Source organism: Lygodium microphyllum, chromosome 13 (genome assembly GCF_053477565.2).
Source record: "Lygodium microphyllum isolate KBCC chromosome 13, Lygodium_microphyllum_v1.1.10, whole genome shotgun sequence".
Classification (NCBI taxonomy): Eukaryota; Viridiplantae; Streptophyta; class Polypodiopsida; order Schizaeales; family Lygodiaceae; genus Lygodium; species Lygodium microphyllum.
The window spans coordinates 118,517,550-118,525,010 of NC_141147.1; positions in this window are offsets into that span (position 1 = coordinate 118,517,550).

Consider the following 7,461-nt stretch of genomic DNA (forward strand, 5'->3'; position numbering starts at 1 on the left):
TTGTTTGAAAAACATGTCAAACAACGGGACTTTGAAATATGTGACCTAGGGTTATTGTATTCTATCGAGGGCCATAAATAGAAAATGAAATCCCAAGGATTAGGACAATTCAAAGTTCATCAAATTAGTAGAATCAGTTAGGTGGAGTTTGAAATCCTAGATGGAGAGGGCATAGGCTTCTTCATGGGAAGTCACATTAAGAAATACTACCCGCCAATGCACCCATTACATGGGTTCCCTATGCTGTTGCTACTCATAAACATACAGGTAGTATCCATTATTGAAATCCAACACAAGACATGAGGAAACCATTGCACCAACCTATTTGAGGCTGCAAATCACAACTTAGAAAGATCAAGTTCTTGATGGATTGATGAAGGGGCTGATAATAATATGCTCATGTACAATGACTATACAAAAATTAGACAACCCTAGTTAGCCCTTACCATAGCCAAAATTATTCCATATGGAGGAAAACCATACTTACTCTTAGAAAAGAAAAGAGTCATGATCACCATCAATACTGATAGTCTCTTTGTCATTTTTTATGTACTTCCAAATGCTACGGGGGTGGGATAGGAAACATTGTTGGGTTGAACCTTCAAGAAACAAACTCAATGCAATGTTGACTATGAGACCCAAAAAATCCAACTTGCTCTCACCAATGTTAGAACCATAAAATATTTTAGCAAGGGCACCCATGCTTTAGTCAAGCCTGTGATGCCACTGATGTTTTTATCTACTACCAACTCTAGTGGGGGGCAAACAAATAGTGAATGAATTGCAAAAAGCTCAGAAGAATAAATAGGAATTCGTAAGTAGGCTAGCCACCTCCCAAAAATCCCACACCAAGTATGTTCCCAAGAATAGGTCTCCAACCCATGAAACTCAAGCCATGAAGCAACCCAAATCTCAAATTTGCAATTGAGGAACTTGACAAAATAGTTAGCACTACTACAAATGAACACATGTGAAGTTGTGATGGGTCTGTAAGGCTTACTATGCGCACAAGGGTATTATGAAGGCAATTCTAGGGTATGGCTTCCAAAAATACCACAATAACCACTACTAGAACCATTAAACTCAATAAGGCAAGAAAAATCATTCTCACATTGCTAGTGACACTAATGTTAAACTAACCATTGTGCCTCCCTCTAGCAACCAACAATTCACGCCGACATGTAATCAAGTGCCCAACCAGAATGTTTCCATGCCATCATAGTCGAGTGCTAGAAGATATCTGAACCATCAACCACCACCATCTGCTCATAGATGGAAGCCTAAATACCACAAGTCCATGTCTCTCACAGCAATATTGACTCTAGCTACCCCAACAGTCACCAAGAATTAGGTTCTAGAGACAACAACTTTCCAAACTCAAAGAGACACGTCATTCATCTCCACTTCAAGTCCAATTACACCTCAAGACCATCTTCAACTAATATGATGACCACACCTCCATACATGCATGTATCAAAGCTGAATGATAATCAAGCAAATCCTCTAGTGAGGTCAAGTATATGTATATAATTGATAGGTCATGTTAAACCACAACCACCTATAGAATTGCTGCCTACATATTTGAGACCTTTTATATTAGAACTAGCTACAAATATGTTCTTGATATTGGTGATAGTATAGTCAATAATATATGTTGTCTTGACAATACCTTTACCCTATTTGTTTGCACTTATGATCACTTGGATCTAGATCTGTTAGGTGAAGACACCGCAATCATAGTGAGAAGCCTTCCTTGCTCTTGGGAGGAGTACGAATTCATCTTCACCAAGCACACCTCTATTGTCGAAGAACTCATTGCCATACAAGTTAGCAAGGAGCAAGCCATCATATAGGGGTACTTAATAATATCTTTTAAGTGTAGCCACATAAAGGCCTAAAAAAAAAAAGCTGAATTGGAGAAACTAGCCAAATCCAAATACCCATTTCGTCAAAAGGGGTCCACTCTTCGGGCGCAATGGGAGTGACTCAATTGTCAAATAATGATTAACGTTAAACAATGTCAAACAATCAAAACCACTGAGTATGACCCCACTTATACTGCACCCACTTCCTTTCGAGTACTAGCCATCACATGAAAAACTCACCTTGTGGACCATGTGCTATTATATCTATATTTGGACAGAGTACTATGCGAGGAGGAAATGCGAGGAGGAACTACACATTGCTAGCTACTTGAACAGATGAGATTTCCTCATAGATGTTCTCACCTATATCACCCATATGGGCATCAAACCAAGTGACATGAACCACTATGTAGCCATGGAATACAATCCTAATTTTTATGATTGGCTTCTGTAGAAGAGTCCTACAATATCTCATTAGCGTACATTCTTGTATATATCTACAGTTTTCACTTTGTAAAAATTTTGTTATGCTCGTTCATTTCTTTCTTTCTTTTAGTCATTCTGTAATAAGCATAGTTGAGCCATGTACCATTCCCTCCTCTGCCACTCCACCTTTGCATGATGGTAGGAAGCATTGCTAAACTTTTGGGGAGGGCAAGGAGTCGATCATTTTCTCAAAGTCAATTTCTTTCACAATTTGTAATTTTTGCAAGGAATAAAGTAGCAATTAATTTTTGAAAAAATGAGATGTGCAAGATTATGTAAGTTTAAATTTATTTCTCATCATCACAAATTCTCATTTTTACAGACACATTTAAAAAAAAGACAAAATTGATGTCTGCCCTTTCAAATCAGCAGATCCAGCTTGTACTTCGTTTCTTCACCCCCTTATGTATCCATAAACTTCCTCCACTCCTCTTCGGATTTGTTAATGACATATGTTAAATTACCCATCGGCAACCCCATAAAACACAAAGAGATATAGTATAACTTTTTAATCCATCATTCTCCCTTCTCTATCAGTGAAAATTTTGAGCACATTATTCAACGACTCGAACAACTCAGACCTTCAAAATAACGCCAAAATAAAGAAGCAACCAAAAAATGAAAAAAATCATGAAGAGCCCTTCATTATTATAATGGACGAATATCTGACCCCCACCTTCTGAGGATCTAACAGTGCCTTTGAATTGTGTCCTACAATCAACAAACAACTACCTTACTTTCAAGGAATGCATCCACTTCCCTGTCGCCAATTTGTCGATGATGCAATCCATGGTTTTGATACTTGCACGCCTCACTAATGCCGCTAATAATGGCTCTCTCTTAAATATTCCATGTTGTTTCCGTCCACAATCAATCCTTAAGCGAAATATATCTAATCAGCTTCCCCCCCCCACTAGATTGGCCGCCTTTGGATCCATTTTATCCCCCTTCGGAACAACACAATTAAGATTTTAGCTTTTATTGCTTTGCTTTTCCTTCTTTTTTTGTGTTTTGCAAGCAAAATTTTTTTAAAGCTTTCCTTAAGCTTTTCCTTCCATCCAACGACCTTAAAAGTTCTCAAAGACTTTAAGTCTACTCTTTAATACACATTCAACCAAGAATATACAATCTTACATACTTGAAAAGCTTTGTGACTTCGAAAGCAATCTTTGTCCAAAACAATCTTGTGTAAACTCAAAAACCATAGGGATTCTCCACCTGCTCCATTTCTTAAAATCAAAGTTCTTGTGACCAACTTGGTAGCTTGTGTGTACCTTTGCTCTATCTCATGAGATGACATTTCCTACTTTGTTTGATGTAGATTCCATTGTCGTAAAAATGCCTGATAAGGCCATGGAACCATGCCTACTAGGATGGCTAGGTAGCTTATATCATGTTGTAGTCCTGTCAACTCTAGAGGCTGAAGATTAAGCATAAATGAATGAAGAGGGAGATTTGGATTGATTACACCTCCATTCCTTAAACTCCCTTGCGATTATTGTAGCCTTCTAGTACCGGCCTTGCATTCAATTACTCCCTTCCCTCTATGAGCAACTACAATTGTCATGTTGAGACAATGGTATACTATGGGTATTATAGTTACATAATAAATCATGCATCATTCATTGGGTTTGTCATGTTTATCTATCGTAACACGTACCTACTTAAGTTATTTAAAGAACAAGTAAAATTGTCATATTTGAGAGCCCAAGTATCAATTTACAGATAATTGTGTATTAGCATACAAGTAAAATGTCTCAATATCTACGAGATTACAGACCTCTTACTCATAAAGTAATTTGGAGTTCGAAAATTACATCAACCTCTTTCAAGAAGAAAAATGAGAGAGAGAGAGAGAGAGAGAGAGAGAGAGAGAGACTCTTAGTAGATAATGTAAAGCATGTCAACTCTCAAAAGTTTTTTTTTTGGAGGGGGGATACACTCATAATGACCTGTTAGATAGGTCGATACTTATGAAGCCTTATGATTTTCAAAGTGTAAATAGGCGATGCCTATCTTGCATGAAGCCTTTTTTATGAGCTAATGCAAAAGAGAGATCACACTTTCTCAGTATTTGCTCATTATGGGGATCTTCCTAATGATGGATTTCTTTTTTGGTACAGTGATGGTAACAACACCAGCTTCATCTTGGGCTCTTATTTTGTCCAAAATAATGTTGTCTGGTAGCTGGAATTGGCGAAGAAAGCTACCTTGAGGCCTCTCAATACTGTACTCAATTATATAGTCTCTAGTCCTTTCTAGCTTGTTGATGTGCACACCAATAATTTGAAGCACATTGCCCGGGAGCACTTGTAAGCTTATGTCCTCCTTGGTCAAACCTACAAAAAACAACACAATTTCAAACACTTCTTCATGTGGGGTATTGTTTGATGATATTGTTGATACATCAAGAACCCTCTTACCATTGAAAGATATTATAATTGGGCAGATTATTTCAATATGAAGGTCACATCGTTAAAGTATAGCTTACACATTATGTACATAACATTGAGAAGCCTAGTATTTAAAGGTGGTCATAGTTGACAAATTATCTAACAGTGAGTGTAAGCTACTCTAGCTCTAGCCAATGATTTAACATCGTTTTCACGTGGAAAATGCCAATGAGGTTTGCCATTTACTTACTTCATTAGGAGATTTCCACATGTAAAATCACTTAATGTAATATACCAAATCACGCTTGACATTCCCCAAATGAATTCCCATTTTATTTGGGGGATGTCAAGCGTGATTTGGTATATGCTGCAGAATCAAGGGTCTTTCTTCTGATTTAGGTACAGCTGTTTGGAATATGTTGTTTTTGCATAAGGCAAGAGCCTCTTTTCTCCAGGAACAGGAGCAGTTGTTTGCTGCCCACAAGCAAGAACAGGTGAGGGTGGTAACCTCACCAAGCAAGTGTCTGAAACAGCATTCTCCTTTCCTACATTGTTTATCTTTTGTTTATCCTTTCCAACCATCATTCTCCCCCGCCGTCCCCTTGAGTGCATAAGAAGCCTCCATTCTGCTGTTCATTAGCATACGACCACCTCTCTTCAATGAGTTTTGAAACGTCGGCACTTACAACTATGAATCAAGAGAAAGACAATTGCAACATTATTGTGTCGTTCAAAGATAGTAGTCTTGTATTGCTACATCGACGAATGCACTTAATAAAACTCTTGCAATTCCAATGTGAACATAAAGTGTACAAAAAGCATTACATGTGTGAAGTACATCACTACAAAGATATTATCTTTACTATCAGATAGATACCTAAAGGTTGTGGATAAGCAAGCTCAAGTGCTATAGGATGAAAATGCCCTATCAATCTATACTCACATAATTTTTTGGTCTTCCTTACTCCTCGCAATGTTTAGCTTGGATCATAATCATTAAGGATGGCATGAATAGCCACCATTCAATAGACTCAATGATGCATGCATGTAGGCCTATTGTCTCTAGCAACAATGAGTAATCATGGGAGAGAGAATGGTGAGTGATAGGAAGAAGACTCGTGCTAATAAGGCGTCAACCTTGGCAAATATAAGGGTGTGAATCATGATTATAAGAGTGAGTGAGATGTCATGTTCTCACCCTTTATGCACAATATAAGAGATACAGTCTGCAAAGAAGATACCATTTTGAGTGATTTTGTCCCATGTACAAGAACCAAAGAGCCATGCATATTCGGCACTTTAACACCCAAAAGTTGCATATTTTTCCTTAAAACGCATAGTCTTGGGTTTTGTGTTGTCAAGCATTTTTTTGAAAACTCAAAACCCCTAGTCATCAAACTATAGATATGTTTGGATTTTGTTAGCTTAGTTGTTTGCATGACTATTTATTTTGTCATCAAGCACCCCCGAGTCCATGGCATCTAGGAGATTAGGGATCCCGCAGCTCCATATTAGAGAAGAGCAATCCAAGAATGCTTCTCATGAAGTAAGCACAACTCATTAGTGGAAGGTTGTAATGCATAAGCATCAGAGTAGCGCATAGTATCAGCCTAGTGCATAGGAGACAGATGAGAGCACATAGACTCTCCAAAGTCAATCATAGAAGAAGGGCCAGCATCCCGGACACATGGCAAACGAGATCTCAAGATAGTATGCGGTCTCATTGAAGCGGAAGACTGACATACGGTTGTAGCATCAACCATAGTCGATGAAAAGGTTGTTCGTGAGAGGCATGGGAAGCCACAGATTCCTTTTACGAAGAGAGAGCCAACAAAATATAACTTGAATGTAGACATCTTGAGAAATGGAGATTTGAGATACAGACAAATCCGAAATCTCAGACAAGTTGTTGACGAAGAGTAGAAAGCCAAAAAACTGGTGGAAGTGTGCTCCTTGGCTAAGTATGTGGTGAAGGTTGGGGGTAGAGTTAACCATCAGAGGTGTACTAAGTTCTTGACAAATTGTGATGTAGAAAAAAGAGCAAGGACTATTGCAGCAAAAACAACAGAGGGACTACAAAAGGTAGAGATTCCTCTCTTAGCAAAATTGATGCATTGAGCTCTAGGCCTACCATAGCACCCTTTCAAACCAAAGAAAAGAAAAGACATTGTATTGTCTCAGTTCAAATTTACAAAGCAGCCAATGGGTAATGATTGCACCAAGCTAAAGGTAATCCCCAATCCAGAGTTACAACTACATGCCAAGTTTATATACACATTGTTCTCCGATGCTCACCACAATGCTACAATGAATAGGATCCACTTGACCATGTTAAAAGACTTGGTCACATACCACTTGAAGGATGTGGACCTCAATGCGTACATAAGAAACATAATACAGATAATGGCCAAGTTACTAGCGGTGGCTGTGGAGTCTAAGGAAGTCACTCATGGAAGCCAATAACCAACTTGAGGAAAAGTTGCAATGGTGGATTTTGGCGGTATACTAACTACCATTGTAGAAAAAGCTCTAAATGGCCCAAATGTAGTTAGGAAATGGGTGACAAGCACATAAGAGGACATGTCAACCAACTCAATACAGGAAGTAACCTCAAAAGAAAAGACCACAAGCAAAGGAGGATCCAATACACACGAGAAGCAAAATGAAACCCAAGAAGGAGAGAGTACGCAAACCTCCCAAGGCAAAAGAAAAATGAA